Source organism: Parasteatoda tepidariorum, chromosome 12 (assembly GCF_982258835.1).
Source record: "Parasteatoda tepidariorum strain Cologne lab strain chromosome 12, Ptep-v5.0, whole genome shotgun sequence".
Taxonomy (NCBI): Eukaryota; Metazoa; Arthropoda; class Arachnida; order Araneae; family Theridiidae; genus Parasteatoda; species Parasteatoda tepidariorum.
This window is the reverse complement of record NC_141766.1, coordinates 61346018-61365626: the sequence shown is the minus strand read 5'-3', so window position 1 is coordinate 61365626 and position 19609 is coordinate 61346018. Positions and strand designations below refer to the sequence as shown.

General features: G+C 25.6%; 1 protein-coding gene across 5 annotated transcripts in view; it reads right to left on the bottom strand.

Moving 5' to 3' along the window:
- The window catches only part of LOC107457033 (homeotic protein ultrabithorax), a 234285-nt gene that overhangs the window by 90590 nt on the left and 124086 nt on the right, over window positions 1–19609 (bottom strand). For all 5 annotated transcript variants that reach the window (XM_021148683.4, XM_071187998.2, XM_071187996.2 and 2 more), the window contains 2 exons: window positions 17872–17940; window positions 4372–4433 (listed from right to left, as the gene is read on the bottom strand). The gene's annotated coding sequence lies outside the window, so the exon portion shown is untranslated. The remainder of the gene's footprint in view (window positions 1–4371; window positions 4434–17871; window positions 17941–19609) is intronic.

Sequence of the window (19609 nt, the reverse complement as noted above, 5' to 3'; positions counted from 1 at the left end):
ACTTTTTTTGTAAATAAATGTACTGTATTTCATTCCTTTATTTACTGTAGTTCATTGTAAATATTTAAACTCAATCTTTATTATTTATTAGATTAAACATTCAATATTGTATATTATTTCTCTATCAATTAGGCAAGATCCTCTTCTTGATGATGAAAATGCTTTTTTTATATAAATGTTTGTAGTTTTTGCTTGTTCATTAAATAAAACATTTTGATGTTATTGAAAGGATATTGTTTCTGCTTATTATACTTTATTCACATAGGTTTCATTATTAGACTATATAAACTAGTAATTTTTATTACACTTTTTACTAATACGCTTCTAAAACAATGAAAAGTTAAAAAATTAATTTATGTGTTAAAGTATCGTAATTATTTTTTACTTTTTACTATTTATTATATTAAACATTAAATATTACATGATATTTCTCTAACAATTGGACAAGATTCTCCTCTTGATGCTTGTATTTTTTTGTTTGTTTATCAAATTAATTCTTTGTTTTGTTTACGGACATTATTCTAGCTTATTATAATTCATTATACATATAGGTTACATTACTAAACTACATAACCTTGTAATCTTAATTACACTTTTTATCAGCTCATTACTAAAGCAATGTAAAATTAAAAAATTACGTTTGAAAGTACTATAATTAATCTTCAATTTTCACAATTTATTATATTAAACATTAAATATCGCATATTATTTCTCTATCAATAGGAAAAGATCTTCTTCTCGATGAGAAAATGTTTTTGGGTTTATATTTTATGTTTATTGATTAAATAAAATTTGTTGTTATTGAAAAGACATTACTCTTGCTAACTATATCTAATTATACACACATGCGTCATTATTAGGCTACATAACCTAGCAATTCTCATTACACTTTTTATCAATCCGTCACTAAAACTATGAAATATTAAAAAATAAACTAACGTGTCAAAGTAGTATAATAATTTTTATCTCATAATGTCATTTGGTGGTTGTTAAATTGTGTATTATGATAACGATTCTTCTCACAGTATGAAAACACAATAAAGAAGGCATTGGACACCAACTGATTCATATTACAGGCGCCGTTGGTTGCCTATTTTTTCCCAGTGGAAACATACATTTTGACTCCCTGTTCATCCATGGGGAAATATTTATTAGATGTGGCAAACTTCTTTGCCACTGAGGAAAATATTCAGCGTTTTACGGTCATTAAACAGCTGTACTAAAACTTGAATAAATTGATGAAAATTCATTTTTATACTTATATTTAATAATAATAATAACATACATAAATTCAGATTTTTTATTTATTTATTTTTATTTTATTTTTTTTTTCTTGAAAAAAAAACTGATTCACTTAAAGAGTTATAATTTGAGTACTGATAAAACAGACTTGTGTGCAAACAAAACAGACGAAGAACAGACAATCTAAAAATAAATATATAAAAAATAATATAAATAAATAAAATAAAATTTTACAAAATTTTTAGTTTAATAATTAAAAAACAGAAATATATAAAGCATTTAATTAATGGTTCTATTATTTTTCTATACTTAATTGCAATCATTAAAATTTTTAATAAATATAAAGCAAAAATGTAAAAAAAAGGAAAGTTAGCTTTTATAAATATATTTATCCAGTATATTGTAACTGCAGAGTTTTTCCTAAAATGTCTGAATATTTATTAAACTATTAATGATCTTTTTTTTCTCTTTTTGCCTATTTTTTAATGATCATTATGAATTAAAAGGAAACACAAAATATCACCGGGAAAATAGCGTTTTATTGTATTCATACAATTAATGTGTGGATCATAATAGACAGGTGTGGGGAGCGAAATTTAGTTTTGTTTCGAAAACTATAGATTTTTTATAATATAATATTTTTTGTTTGAATCTACAAGTTAATGAAGAACATATAGGTCTATATACACACATGAAAACTTATCTGCTCTTTTTGAAACAACACTTAAGAAAAAAAATTTGTGTACCTCAACAACAAAAATGGTGACTACCATTTAATTAAATTTCTTACTTTTTTTTTTATCTTTAGTTGCTCTAAAAGCGATTGTTATTTGATCTGTAAGATAGAATAACTTTAGCCATTCTTACAATATAAAACAAATAATAACTATGTTATTCATTATTACAATTAAGTGGGTCTTATTCTTACAAAATTTTGCCGAATGAAAAAAATACGTTTCTTGTTTAAAATGTAACGTTAGAACAACTATAACAATCACATCACTATTTATTCTAAAAAAAATAGTTGTGAATTGTCTCCAAAAATAACCATGTATTTGGTTCGTAAACTATTTGAAAGAAAGCCAGTAAACAAGTTGTTCTTTAGGATGCCGTTGCATCGGAAATACTTTTAAAACAGGTTTTGACCTTTTACTTTTGACAGCAGAATCATCTGCTACGGAAGCTTTTTTTTAACAACATACATTATGTCTTGAAAGATTTCTCACACTTGCAGGTTAGTTTGCCATCATACATAAATAAACTGCTAGATTGCCACACGGAGAAAAAAATTGTGATAAAATTACCATACTGTATGGTAACATTTATGTTAAAAGAAAAAACCGGAATTTTGGTAAAAAACCAGAAACATATCATATTTAAACCATTTATTCGGCATTTTTCATTACATATGGTAACGGTTTAACATAAGTTGTGGTTTTCAAAATCATAGTTCTTATTACCATGCATTTAGGGGAAAATATAAAACTGATACCGGATAAATGGTCTTTAACAGAATAATTAGTTTTTATGCTATGCTCTAAGGTATCATTTTAAAATTACCACATTTTTTGCCCTAATAACTAAATTTGTATAATATATTATTGTTAATTAAACAAAAATCATAACCAATTACTTTGGTAAAAATTACGGAGACTTTTGATGTTTTCATAGAGCAAGAAGCACGATAAATTTAACCATTTTCTGGGATTTTTGATAGGATTTTTTTTTTACTCAATGTATTAAATTAAGTATACTTTAAATGGCTCTTTACAAAAGTACTATAAGAAAATTTTTTATAATTTTAGTTACATACTTATTTGATCTCAGCTGCTACTAAAAATAAATTGTCCTCTAAATTTTAAATTCATATTCCCGATATTTCATAAAATATAATTAAAATCAAGTTTCTTTCTTTGTTAGGCATGCACATAATTTAAAAAAAAAATGGCATGCAAAAAATGAAAAAACAAATAAAATAAAAGTTTTCGTGGCCTGTCTATTTTTACATATTTTGCAGGAAGATCATCCCATCTTAATATAGTTAATAGTTAAAATGAGGAGATTTTTCTTGTAATTTTTTTGTCTGTTTGAATTTATTGGAATTGTTGGACAAAACACTTTCCTATCATAATAATTAGTAAATTAACAAAACCATAATTAAAATGAATAGATTTATTTTGGAATTTTGTTGTCTGTAGGAATTTGTTGGTATGATCTCTAATTTGATCAATTATCAGGTTTTTATACATATTTATCATGATAGAGAGGTAGAAAATCTTAAAAAAAGTGTAGTGGAAAATTTTATGCTTTAGCTAACTTAAATTTAACAATACTTAAATTTTAAGAAGTCATTAAAGGAAGAATTTAAACCTAAGTTACAACATGCTTTCCAATATAATTATTTTAGGTCAAAAACTTAAATGAATGTGGATATTTTGTTATCAATTTATTTCCTCATGCTTCAATATTGAATTAGACTTTGTTCATCAATCTAGATTAGTTAATCAATCTAGCGAAAAAGGATAAATGCGAATTGGACAACGGTTGGGCCAGTAACTATTCCTTTTTTGAACTACACTGTTAAAATTTCCATTCTAAAATTATGGTAAAATAACTGGCAGCTATTTGTCCATCCGATTAACAGTAAAGTTTAAGGTAAAGAAAATTTTTTCCATTATGGTTTTGAAATCATTTACGAAAAGTATGGTTATAAGACCACGAATACAAAAGATATCTTGTTTCTGCAAAATAAATCCGAATTTTGCAGAATAAAGTTTATTTTTTAAAAAAAATTGAGTCCTTTTTTTCTTTTCCGTCCTTTTAAGCGGATGCTATAACAAATGTATTAATTATGTAAATTAGAGTCGGGTGTAATAAGTACAATTTTTGAAACAAAATTAAATTCAAATGGGCTCATAGCATCAAGTCTTATAATTTACTACAATATTTTTATAAGTAAAGCAATTTTTCTTTTTTAAGAAAATAACAAGTACTACCAGTATTATATATCTTTTCTATAACAGTTTTGATGGAATACAATTATTAAATCTTTTTAATAAATATTTTTTTGAAATTGTAAGAGATATTATACATATTTTCTATTTATAAAATTTCGTAAATAAAATATACCTTTAAATCAATTCGTTCTCTTCTTTTTTCTTGAATTCAATAAATAGCTTTTCTATGTGTATCTAAAACAAAACAAAAAAATATACACAATTATTACATTATAAGTAAATTTTTAATCTAATCAATACTCGCTTTCAATGAATCTTCATTGTTAAAAATTAATATAATTATGATCATGACAAATAACTCATGGAGTGTTCTATAATGATTTATTTATTTTTATAGAATCCTTATCAAAAATGAAGTCAGAAAAGAAAACACATTTAAAGGTACAAAATTATAAGGCAATAAATAAAAAATATTATCTAAATCTTAGAAACTAATATCGAAGATGAAAACCACAAAACTGCCACAACCAATATCAAATTTGAAAACCACAAAACTCTAGTCCTTCGGGCAATCAAACAAGTTTAATTCCAGCCTTTTTTTGTATAATTCGTTAGATTTTTTTTGTATAAAAATTAATTCAACACCTTTAATGTGCATATTTTTCTATTTCATGATTGATAAGGATTCTAAAACTAAATATTTAGTGTGATTATTACGAAGCACTTGGTATCACAATTCATAATATTAAAAGCATCCTTTTAATTTTAGCATAGTTTTTTAAATGTTTTTTGTTATCTAACTTGGTGGAGAATTTTATGCCTGTGTATGAGAAAATTTTAAATTAATTTGGTGTTTGAATAAAATAATATTTTTTACTTTTATACTTGTCTAAATATTTGAACATGAGTTGGCTTCGACAAACATATTCCAATTTCAAAATACTTTAAATTTATCTAATATGTTTTTTAAAAAAATATTTACTAGCAGAATTGTGTACAAATAATTAATTTATTTTAATTGTAAGACTAAAACGATAAAAAGTATTATCATTACGTAAAAGCTTTTAAAAATATCATTGCAATTAAAGAAATAATGGCGAATAAAAACACTTTTACCACTTTATTTTCTACTGAAAAAATTTCATTAATAAAACAAAAAATAATGCTGACAAAAATGTTCAATTTTCATCTTATGATCAATGCTGCTATTATGTTCTGTTTCTATGTTTTTATCCATTAGGAACAATTAATGAAAAATATTCGAGTGTAATTAAAGATAATCCCGCCGCCACTGAAAAGCATCATTAGAACATTTAAATCTTGTGAAAATCAAATGATCCCTAGTAGGGCACCTTAATAGTACCCCATTTCGTCTCTCATTTTACCATCTTTAAGAGGGTTAAAAAGTAAAAAAAGCAGCCAAAAACGCCAAATAAAAGCTAAGCACCCATTGGACGATCTGATTACAGCCGTCATTCCGGAGGCTTTAAACATAGAAGTAGCGGTAACTATCTACTAGAGAAAAGGCTTGCTAATTATATTCATCCGAAAATATTTGCTGCTACTTAATTTTGTCAGGGCCATTACGCCTAATTTCGCTGACCATAATACTCAGCATTCTTATGAGATCATTTTGTAATGGCCATTTTCTAAAGAAGTTTACTCGAAGTTAGTTTCATGCTCTCCCTTATGAGCTTGGCTCTGAGTTTTCTTTTGAGGTTAGAAAAGCTTTACTCTAATTAAAACTTCACGCTGGCTGTGGAAGTAAATTGATATACCTTCTTTCTATGAAGCCTACAAAAGAAAACGTCTAATGAACTGCGGCTAAAGTTTCACTATTTTTTCTCACATAAAAAACTATTTGAAATATTAGGTCTGTTTATCAAAACATTTCGGTGTGTTTTTGAAATATATTTATAATGCTACGTAATTAATTGTCTTACTTTGAAAAGAAACTGATGGATAATATTAAGATTTTGACAAAATTAATATTACTCTATAAAGGGTCTTGTAATGATACCATTACTTATAAAAATTAATTTTACTAAATTCAATTATTAATTTATAGCATATGCATTGCTCACATAACTGTCTTTTAACTGCGAATTTTACTATGCATTATGAAAACTGATTGTATTAAAATACATTATACATATATAAACATTGCTTGTATTACGATACATTATAAAAAATTCTGGATTGAATTATGGTAAAAAGTACCGGCACTCAGGACTCCGGTACTATTTATCATAAAATCCATTTTTACCGGAACATGTTTCGGAACAAATTATCTGATATACCGTAATTTTTATAGAAATAATACCTGCAATATCATTGAATTACTCGAATTAAATATATATTACTGTAAAGATTACGGTATAATATTTTGCATTAAAAATGGATTTTACGGTAAAAGGGATTTTATGGATGATGCACCCAAAGTACTTTCTACCATAATTTGATTCGGAATTTTTTACAGTGTAGTAACTATAATTAAATCTCATATTAATAATAAATGAATTTAAATTAATTCTCTAATACTTTAAATTAATTTTAGGAAATACTTTGTTCCCCAAATCTTCCCAGACTTGAAGTCATATGAGAAAATGAAGTGTAGAGTGTTTAGTTCTGAATTATATAATAGTAAAATATACTCTATATATGAAGAAATATGGGCTAGAATTTCCCCTGCCTTTGAATTATCCGTGAGAAGTCTAAACTAATACGGGTTAGCTCCATCAAAAAGTCTGCATGAAGGTAAAAAAGTCTGCACGAAGGTAAGTCCTAATGCTTAACCCAGAAGTTTAGTTGTCTTCTGGGTAGGGATCAAAATTACCTGGATTTTTGATCGAGAATTGATACCATAAATCCGAAAAAAAGGTTCGGAAAAGGAAAAAAAGAATAAATATTTTAATAACAAATATTAAAAATTAAGGTTATGCCTGACTGTTTTTAGTTCATTTTCAGCGTCATTTTGGAAAAATTTTTAAAATCATGATTACGTAATTGAAATTTTTTCATTGTTAAATTATAGAAATCTTTAACATGGTATAAAACTGAAAACTTTAGCAAAAAAGATTTTTTTTTTCGAATGGCAGGCTTTGAATTTTATTCGTTTCGCCTTAGAAGATGCCAGAGGCGTTACTCATTTCGCGTTATCCAGTGGGCACCTGTGAACCAAAGTCACGGAGGCGAGTAACATTGCCCACCCCACACTGCTGCAAACCCGTTCATACGGTGAGCCACATTCACTCATCACACACAACAGAGGACAACAACAGAGAAAGAAACATCCATGCCCAGAGCGGGATTCGAACCCGCTGCCATTCGCTTCGCAGTCAGGAGCGCTAACCGCTCGGCCACCTGGTCGACTCTTATGTAAAATAAAACATATAAAACTGCAAATGAAATTATAAAATACAATGTAAGTTTGTATTACATCAATACATTGATTTATATACAATACAACAACATCTTAAGACGCAGCGCATTTCTTTTTTATGTTAGCTGTTCCCGTCAGCATTAAAACAACTACGAATGTTTTTTAATTTTAAGGGATTCCAATTTTCTCTAAGCTTTTCTTTCTTTTAATTCAATGAAAAAGATATAGCCAAGAAATTATATTTTTCTCCCACCTGTTTTAAACTAAACTCTGAAAGGAATAAATAAATTGAGGCTCATTGGAGCTTTCTTTTATAAGATAACATCACAACAGTAGCAAATCCAGGGCGAAAAAAAAAAGTGAGATATAGTTTCTTTTATATCTAAAGAAATACCTTCAAAGGTCAACTTTTGAGAGGTTGGGTTTGACCTGAAAAATATATTTTTGTTCACTTTGGTCTTTTAAAAACCTTAATCCAGGGGTGACGTTTATCTCTGAAACGTCACGCTTGTAGTAGGAAGGTTGTAAATTGACAGGATTTGAAAGGAATAAATGAGTCCAAGATAAAGGTAAGGATGAAATATTTTTGTTTTTAGGTGGTGATTAAAGACGAAATTACGTGGCAAAGAGAATGAAAGTAGCTGTAAATTTGGAAGAAGAATAACTTAGAATAAGTTCATGGGATAAGAATAACTTTATCCAGGAGCGCAGAATGTAAATGCTTGCTGCGCTTTTTCTGCAGGTAAACTTATAAAATATTTTAAAAGTACTTTTTTTTTATCATTTGACTTTTTGAACGGATAAAAAAGTATAACCAAACGTAATATTGTCTTTAACGTGCACCCTTTTAGTAAGAGACAATGAAATAATATGTTAATTAAAAATTCGGGAATGTTATTGATACAACAATTGGTTATTATTTCAAAGGTAATTATTTTAGTAGGAAATTATATCTAAATAAGCGTGAGTGATATTTGATGTATCAGATTTTTAAAAAAAAAGATTTCTTAAAGGAGTTTATTACAGTTTTGCAACTATAAAAAAACAAATCTTTAATTAATATGAACAATTTTTGTGTTTGTATCGTAACTTGAAGCTTGAGGACACGTTTCATGCCTTGAATCTACTGCAAATTGTATGTTATCCCCTCAATATTTATACTAATTACAAGTAACGAGAGTTACTGCTTCAATGTTTCATTCACTTGTCAACTTAAGTAATATTTCTCTCAAACCAACATATTCGATTCAAATGATACCATTAAGTTTTGATTAATTACAAATTTTACTTTAAGTACATTAGTTACATTAAGTCAAATATACATTAAGTACTTAGAAAAGTATTATTTCGAAGTAAATATTTTAAAACAAATATTGCTGAAAGATTTAATGTTCTTAACTCTCATCATTTTCTTGCAAAAAGTTATTATTATTATTATTATTATTTTGAATTAAATTTGTATAATGCAAATAAGATAGCACAAGAAAAAAATAAAATAAATATAAAGTCATCTATGATTGAGAGAGGCTGAGAGAAAATGTATGCTACGCTTTCGGAAACGCCAAGTTGAGGAATTTTCAACGTCTCTCTCTTACTTTCTTATCAGATTGTTAAAGCGCCATCTAGGATTCATCTCGAAAACTATTCAAACATTTTCCAAATGTAATATAAAGTATACTAATAAAATACATATTATAGCACAAATAAAAAATAGGTATTTTTAAAACAGATAATAATATCTATTTCTATATCTATTTCTTATAATACCTAAACTAATACCTATTTCTTACAGTATAAAAATTGGTTAACAATTAAAGCAAATAAGAAATGGATAGATTTGCTATTATTTTTTCGTATTTTGACGTTAGGAAAATTTCAAGTTGAAAAACAATATATTGGGGTAAATTATAATTTAGAAACTTCATAAGTCATATAAAAATGGTTAAGCTTATTTTGGAAAGAGAATTATTTTATAACTTCAATTACTATACTTTAAATTTTAATATTTAATTTCATTTGTTTCATTCCAGGTAAATTTTATATTTTCATTGTTTTTACAACGAATGCTGTTTCTATTGTAATTGAATAATTTTCATTATAATGTTAAAATAAGCTTTAAAACATTTTTTGAACTTAACGGTCCCTTTAAGTGCTCTCATTAATGAATGTATTTTAAATTTATTTTATTATCTATTACTTAAAAACTGATATAAACATAAATATTTTGAAACTAATACTATGAATTGTGTGGTCCCGATCCCTTTTAAAATTTTAAGGAAAATTGTCTTCAATTAAAAAAAAAAAAGCAGTCTTAACTATAAAAAAGTAATCTTAACTATTACTCTTAACAGTAGCAAAAAAAAAATTAAAGATGTAAAGGAAAAAAAATTTTTTTTCTGTATCTTTCTGAAGTTTTTTGCTATCACGTAAGAAATAAAAATATTCTAAAAAATCAAAATATAAATATATTTCGGATAGTTTGTAAGCAACTGTGACTAATATATTAATTTTTTTATTTTATATGATTTTTAGAGGACAGGAAAAACTATCACTGAGAAGGAACTATCAAGGAGCTATGGCATAATATAACATATCAGGACTTTTCAAGTAAAACGGTTTACGGTAAATTCATATGGAACATATCCATCATATCCAGGTGAACCATTCCAGTTATTACATTATAAGCAAAAGTATTATAACTTTATTAGGTAAATTTTATTTTAAAACTAATTAATTTTGTGCAATTTAACATAATCTAGCTCAAATATTATTAAATAAGATAACGATGTTATAAAAAAGTAATATAAATCTCTTTTAGACAACTCAATTTTCAAACAATTGCGTTTTATTTAAAAATATTTATGTTGTTGAATCCGTTGCTTTTACCTCTATGTTCTTGTTGCGTTTGCTATTTTAGATGCGACGTGGCTATAAATCTTTATGTTGCAAAATTTATTTATGCAGAAAGGATATTTATAAAACATTATCGTTTTAAAGATGTCTTGTATTCTGCCGAAATTTTAAACTAACGTAGATTTAAAATTTTATTTCTGTTGTTTAGTTTAACATAACTCTTAGATTAAAATTGAGTATTTTTAATCGTTGTCACTCCAACAAAGAAGTTAATAATTAAGTAACAAACCTTTCTTATATGCTATGAAATGATATTATGTGCTAAATCAATTTTTTTAATTATCTAAATTCAATATAGTGATAAAATTGTATTCATTAAAGCAAATAAAGATATTTTTTTTAATAAGATGATCTTTAAAAAAATTTAGATTTGGGAGAGGAAATTGAAACAAAAGTACTTTAATATTTTTCTGATCTGATATCTATGTACGTTATTTCTAATGTATTATGTCAACATACGATTCAAACAGGTTAGGCAAATTAAAAATGTAGCTGAAATAAGGAAATCCCGCTAGCTTCATCGTAAATTTACTACTTTATATTCTTATTGAACACTGATCATAATTTTTTAAATATGACCAGTAATTTTAATTATGATGAGATTAGTAATTATAAACATATTTATTAAGTGTATTTTAAATTATTATCTAATTAATAATGTATATACTTCATTTCATATTTATGATACATTTATTTGTAATTTTAAGTAGAAACAGTATGTGCTACAGTTTGTTATAATTGTTGTGGTTTTCTTTTATAATTACTATAGTTTGAGCATGTATTTGAAACATTTAAACCATTTTGTTACTTTTTTTATAGTTAGGAACTTAAAAAAAATTGTTTAAGATGATAAGGTGGAGAAATACTTAGAAATTTTTTTTTCAATTCTTTCTATTCTTTCTAGCAATTTTCTTAGAAATTGAAATTGGTTTTGATAACCTCATAAAGAAGATAACATTGCCAAATATATCAAAATTCAAAAAGGGAAATGGGTTGCTAACCAATGGGATCATCGGATTAATGAACGTCTAAAAGAATTTTTATGATTAGACCATCTAGGAAAAGACTAAGTGTAAAGACCAGATGGTCCGATTCTGTAGAAAAGAGCTTCCTCCAACTGAACTATAAAAAGGATGAAAGAGCATCCTCTAGAAGGCCAGAGCCCACCCTGGGCTGTCACGCCAATGATGATGAGGAGAGATATTTAGGTATTGATTTAACTTTATGTATATTTATCAATCATATATATCTATAAGATCAAACAAATTAAAAAAAGGAAAAAGTTTTTATTTAAAAAAAAAAAAAAAACTGGCGAAAACACTTTTTACCTTTTTGTTTCGATCCTCTTTTATATTTTCACTCATGTCAAAGATGAGAACGTAAGTTTCAAATTACTCATCAGTTGAAAGGCTAGTTTGTAGATAAGGAAAGCAACCGCAAAACTGGATAGGTACAACAGACAATATTTATTTTAGGTGCCATCGATTGATGCAAGACAATGATAAGTCACAAAAAGAGTTAACTGTTCCAACTGTTTCAAATATCAGATGCCAAACAATTTCTCAGTTTAGATAGCATGTCAGAAGATTTCTTAAAACCTAATTTTATTCTCTCCTCCCAAAAAAGGGGGTAACTTTGGTATCTAATGCTAGTGTCAAGATCTGAGTTCAGAGAAAGAATAATTAATTTTTACTTTGATACCAGAATGCTTTGATGTTTGTTCAATATTGCGTAGAGATGCAAACAGATTTTGAACATTTAAAAATTTGTAGTTACAACAGTATGTTTATTGTATATATTATTATAAATGAACCAGCATATATTGCTGCAAGAGTTGAAAAATGTATTACTACATTGAGATTATTATTACTATATAGTTGAAAGAATTATTATAAAGAGGAAAGAATTGAGGAATCATCATTTCTCAGAAGACATGATGATTAAGAGAAGTACGGAAAATATTTTGTGAATCGAGGTAGTTTAGGGAGATAAAACCCTTCAGATGTTTTAAAAAAGAAATATAAAATTATATTAATTGATAAAATAAATTATAAGAAATATAATATATAGATATATAGATATATAGATATATAGATAATATATGATAATATATAAAAAAATATTTCAAAATTAGATTTATCCCATAATTATAATTGTAAAAAGGGGAGAAAGTGAAAACTATAAAACATACAGACATAATTGTACTCGAAGATGAAAACAGTTGAGAGGAAAAGTTAATGTGATTGATCAAGATTTATTAGGGAATTTGGTATACAAGAATTCATTCTTCTTAGATATATTTTCCGTAACTCTTTCGTATTTTATTAAAAAATATGTTAGGTATTAACTAAAAGTCAAAATGTGCCATTTTTGGTAATTTTCATTGACCAACAGTTGACAATATGATTTTTTAATAATATTTATGTTTTATGCTTAAAATAAACCCATTAAACTAAAACACACTGCTCGATCATTTTACCGTATGAAATATATTGTAAATTAATTTAGCTATAAATGTGAACTAACTATCACATTAGGTACTTATCATGAGGAACTAGTTTTAAATTATTTGCATCACATAAACGTGCTTGGTTTGTCTAATGGTTTGTTTACCAAACTATTCACTTTAATGCTTTGTTTTAAATTCTTTATTAATAGTATTAAAATTATTGTAATAAATAATTTCATTCTGAGTAAATTTGGGGGGTTATTTAAACCCTCAAACTCAGTTGAAAACATATTGTACTAAAATACTAAAGATCATTTGCTAACTACTGAATACTAATTATTTGCTGATACTAAAATACAAAAGATAATTAGCAAAGACTAAAAATCATAAAAGCATGTTCAAAGTGATATTTTCAAATTGAAAATAAGTTGACATTTCTGGATGCTTTTTGAAAGAAAAATTGCTCTCTCATTTTGTATATTGTATTATTTAATATTTGTATATTCTCTTTTACGAATCACTAAAACAATTATTTAGATTGAAAATTGTATTTGCAATTTAGAGAATTCAGCTATATTAACACACAATATATTTGCTTTTTTGGTTTATTTGAACTAAAAGGTATAATTGTTCTTTGTTATTCTTATTAAGTTAACAGAAAGCGATTTATGTTTCTTAAAGAATATTATTAAATGTTTATACATTCATTTTTAAGAAGTTTCAGAAATTAACATTTACTTAAGAACATAGGATTACAGTGTTTGTATTTTAGTGTTTGCAGTTACATTAGTTTAAAAAATATGTACTTTTGTTTTCTGGTATATTTGATCTGAGATGTAGAATTGTTTTTTGTTATTAAGTCAACAGAAAGTCTGAAAAGTGACTTCTATGTTTTTTAAACAATACAATTAAATGTTTATACATTCTTTTTTTAATAAGTTACAGTAATTAACATTTATACAAGAACATAGGATTACAGTGTTTGTATTTTAGTCTTTACAGTTATATTAATAAATACTAAAATACAATAATTATATTTTAGTTTACACACATACTTTTGTTTTCTGGTTTATTTGAACTGTAAGGTTTATTTGTTTTTTGTCTTTCTTAAGTCAACAGAAAGACAGAAAAGTGACTTAGATGTTTTTTAAAGAATATAATTAAATGTTTATCTATTCTTTTTAAGAAATTTAATTTCTAACATCAACTTGGAAGCATAGCATTACAGGTTTAGTATTTTAGTGTTTACGTTTATATAGTTTCCGTTAATTTTAAGTACATTAAACACCAATTGTTTTCCAGTAGCTAAATTAACTTATTAGTTTGCTTATTTTTATGTATCTAATATCTTGCAGATTCCACTTTATGAATCATCATAAAAAATACTAAAATTCTCAATATTTAAGGTAAGATATGTTTTATTCAAAATTACTCAGTATCAGGAGTAAATATCATTGAAAAGTCTTTTGACCCTATATGATATCTAAATAGAGATTTCAGATTCAAATGTATTCAGAAATCGCAAAATAGAACTATATTTCCTTTTTAAAACATTTTAATAATGATAGTATATTTACATTCAAATTAGTTGATTTTGTTTTTCTATTAACTAGCTTTCTAATTATAAGGAAATATTGTTTATATAATCTCAGACTCTAATCTGTATGTACCAAGCCGTATTTGTAATTAGCACACAAACCTGAAATATGTGTATGTTTAACAATATATAAAAGCTTGTGTGTGTCCATCGTCATTTTAAAAGGATTATAAAACATGTGTTGTATTCAACAATACTTTGTGCTATGTAGACTAAAGCAAAATCAAGTGAATAAAGCATAAAAAAATACATGACATCAATAGTTTCAGTTCTATAAACAAGAACCTTACTCAGTGTCATTATGTACTTTCATTAGTGCTTCATTGCCTTTTGCTATTATCGATGTGTGTGTACTTAGTTGTATTGTTGGAATTTATTTTGCAGGTGCATTATAATTCCATCGACCACAATAAGTTTATATTAATAATACTAGGACATAAAGCATGTGTTGTATTCACCAAAGGAAAGGGTAATACTTTGTGCTATGTAGACTAAAGTAAAAACAAAGTAAATAAAGCACAAAAGAAAATACATGAATTGACAATCTATAGTTTCAGTTCTATAAACAAAGATCTTCCTCATTGTTATTATGTGCTTTCCTAGTCTTGTGTTGCATTTTTAGCATTTATTTTGAAACAACATGATAATTTTATATATCACAATAAGTTAATATTAAAAATACTAGGATTTGGAGTATAGCATGGTACTTTTTCAAGGCTAAAGTGCTATGTAACAGAAGCAAATATTCAATTGGTATAAAAATATATGTACTGGTGCCTTTTACATCAATGTAAAATTTGTGATCAGAGAACAATGTATTGTCTGTATGTAATGTATTGTCTGAATATATAATCATAAATAATTATTCTATTATGTGTTGCGTTATTACAGAGGTTTAACGTTTTTGAATTTAAATAGTGCATTTAAGAGAGTTGATTTACAAGATTTTTTGAATGAAATCTGGATCTCAAACAAAGATATAAAGAAAAAAAGTATGGTTAAAACTTCCAGAATATGGTAAAATTTTGGTTCAATGGAACACTAAAAATCTCGGTAATGTTTACTGAAGAGCTTTGATAATTGTGGTAAAATTTGGTATTTTTATCATGATACCTTAGAACCATTCATTTGGTAAAAACCATAAAACAATTTATTCAGTTAAATTTATTTTTCAATTTTGTATATTTTACTAAATGTGTGGCAATAAGAACTATAATTCTGAGAACTAGAATTTTCGGTAACTCGATGCTTTATGAACGGAAAAATTACCAAATGAAAGATTTAAATATCGTATACTTCTGGTTTATTAACCAGATATATGTCTTTTTAAATTTATTTATTTATTTATTTATTTTTACCAGAAATACCTTTACTATACAGCTCTATAATTTTACCTAGGCTATTTGACAGTTTGACTAGAATTATATTCGATTTCTTTTTGAATATTTGACGGAATTATTGTGCGACAGCCACTTTTGCGTAGCAAAAAAGTACAAAAATTTCATCAATTTTGTAATCAATTTCGAACAAAATGAAAACTCAATATCTTTGTTGTAAACTGTAGTAGTCTTTAAAAGATAAGTATTTTGTAGTAAAAAAACACTATCAAACGAACATATTTAATGATTGTTTGATCTTAATATGACTATTTAAAACTGAAATGGTAAACTTCCAATTTTATTTAATCACAATCATTTTTTAATTTTTTAAAGTCTTCTGTGTTGCTTTCTTAAAATAAGGATTCATTTACAGAAACTCATGAAGGTTTACAATGATAAATGAAATATCTAATTAAAAGATACATACGTGAAATACAAATTATACAGAGAGTATATTAATGCAGTTGTAACGCGGAGAAATACAGTCTACTAAAATAACCGTCATAAGTGGTAATGATTCTCGTTTTTAACAAAGTTCTTTCAGTTTTTAGAAAAAACAAGCAAAAGAGCTGACTGAATTTGGTATACATACTAGGAGGAAAAAAATCTGGTAAAATTATCATATTGTATGGTAATGACATTTCTAGTTTAAAAAAAAAACATAATTATGGTAATGAACACAAAATATATAGAAATTATATACCATTCATTTGGTAATTCTTTCATTCACTCATTTTATTCATTTCATTTTCAAAATTACAGCTTCTATTACCAAACATTTAGTAAAAAATATAAAACTAAATAGGAAATTTAACCAAATAAATATTTTTTATGCCCTGCTCTATGAAATCATGTGAAATTGCTATATTTCACTGCATTTTATGGTTAATTTAACCAAAATCATTACCTAAAAGCTTCGGCAAAAATTACCATGCATTTTACCGCACAATTAGCCTTAAATATTTTTTTAGAATAACACTGAAGTTATAAATCATTTCTTCAGGAGAACAAAGATGAAAAATTCCAAATATGTGTTGCCAAAAAATCATTACAGCATCATTTATTGAGTTTTATCATATCATATAATTAAGTTTTCATGGAATTTGAGAAAATTTTTCTATCATGCATAATTCAATAAATTTATAAAATATCGTAATAATACTGTACTATAAAACAAATAAAAGTAATAAAAAACCATAATTTTCTGTACAGTAAAATCTGTCAAGTTAACCACTTCGATAAGATTAAAAAGTGATATCAATCTAAATTGGATTACACAATCACATCACATAATCACATCACACAATTATAGTTACATAAAAACAATAAAGCACGTGATAATTAAGTATAATAAGTGATAATTAGTATCACGTGATAATTAAGATTTTACATATAATCTTAGAGTGCGTCGAATAATTTGACTAAGGAGTATAAGTGTTAAATGGCAAAAAATTTTCACTTTTTTTCTCTTTCAGGTTTTTGGTAGAAGTCTAAGTAGGAAAAAGTTTTTGAATATTAAGGAAAATTGTCTATTTATGATGTGGAAAAAGTGGTAGTAAATGCTTATTTATACTAAGTTGGTGATTTTTCTCTTAGTCACCACTTTAAATTTAAAAAAGTAATATGCTTTGATTTCTGATAAAATTTTAAAAAATTATGACAGTAATATATTAAGGTAGATAGAATAGTACTAACTTTTTCCTGTAAATGAAACCGAATAATAAAAAATGTATGCTACCACTCTTTTTTCTTTCTTCCTTTTTTTCCGTTTATGACTATGATTCATAAACGATATAAACATTTTCATTATTTTTTAATTGTCACTAGAAAAAATTCTTTTGAAAAAGTGTAAAAATTTGCAACAATACTTTTAATATTGAAGAAAGAGTTCATTATTTAACATTAAATTATTATCGTGATAGAAGTCTGTATTGTTTTTGAATATACTTTACCTTGTTTATTATAAATTTTTGCAACTTCATATTCTTCTATTTTCTTAGTCTAATTTTCTTAGTCATACACTGCAAATATGAAATAAATCGATTATTTTAATGAAAAAAAGATATTTCAAAAATTAGATTATATAACATACAACAGAGAAACTGTTCAACTAAGAAAAACGTTTAAATTTTAATAAAAAATGCTACACACGTTAAAAAAAAGGTTAATAAGCTCCTTTGGTTTATGTTTAAAAAATAAATCACTATGGAGGATGCCAATATTATGAATAATATGGAAGATAAAAATAACTCAGCTTCCCTTGTTGTATGAAATGACTTTGTTTCCACTTTTGAATAGAAAGTCTTCAGTCTGATATTTAGAAAAGTAGTCATTAAATAAAGGAATACATGCCCTGAAAAATTTCATATGTTAGCGAAACTTTTTTCCAGCTTTTGTATACTAAAGTAAAAAATATTTGAAACAATTATAATTTTTTAAAAGCTTGTAGCAGAACTTTTAAGTATTTCAATTTATTAATCTATGTAGATTATTAGTCATGCATAAACTCCTGCACTGTAAAGAAATTCTGGATCAAATTATGATAAAATATTATGATGTAATTTTTACAGTTACATTTATTTAATTATAGTGATTCAGTGTGCACTCTGAGTACCGTTACTTTTTACTGTAATTTGATGCTGAAATGTTTGCAGTGTACTTCCTGTAAAAAAAAAATATTTTTTCCCCAGTGATTGCTGTGTAAGTCGGCAAATTTTAAAAATTAATAGAAAATCTTTTTACATGCATTTTATAAAATATGTCAATATGATAATGGAGTCTTGAATGTATATCTGAATTATTTGTAGCGATATTTCAGTTCTTTTAAAATCCAATATATTCAGCCGAAGGTAAAATAACTAATACATTAACTTCTTTTAAACTAGTAAAAATATTTCGTATTGTTATGTAAATTCAATTTTAGCTGGTAAAACGCTAATTTTGTGACGATTGATAACAAAATCTATTGTTTTAATTATATCTGTCAAAGATAAAAATTACTATACAAAGTCATTAATCTTTGTGCCATACATTATGGCACATAATGTGTGTATCAAAATAATAATTTATAATGTAAAAATCAATGATTTCTATACTCCTTAATGAAATATGTAGAGAAATGTTGCATGAAGTAGCAAACATCTCTCATAAAGATTTTTTCCGTATATTATTGCAATCAAAATGACAAGAATTTGTTTCGATATCTCCAAATCATCACTTTCATCAGATTTTTATTCATGTGTCTGAATTAGTTAAAAGTCATTTTGGTCAAAATTATTTCAAATAAAAGTTATTCAATAAATAAATAAAAATTGGAACTCGAAAATTAGAATAAAAAGGCATAGAAGCTGGTAGCTGTAGTTATAGTAAGATTCAAAGGATAAAGAAATTAAATATAAAACAAACAATAACATACCGCAAAGGTTTTTATTTACTTTAAAAATTATAAGCAAAACACACAAATAATTTACAGAACTCATTTGATCAAAAAAAATAAAAAAAAAAAATTTTGATTTTTCATTGTTCCACAAAATGCACTTTATCATCTAAGACCTTTTTATATTTTTTAAAAAAAAATTAGAAAGGAATAACTATTATGTCAAAAGGTATAAGTTAATTAATTTTTTGTGATTTGTAAAAGATTTGATAGTGTTTATTCCACTATTACGCCAAATTTTAAGTAATTGCCTC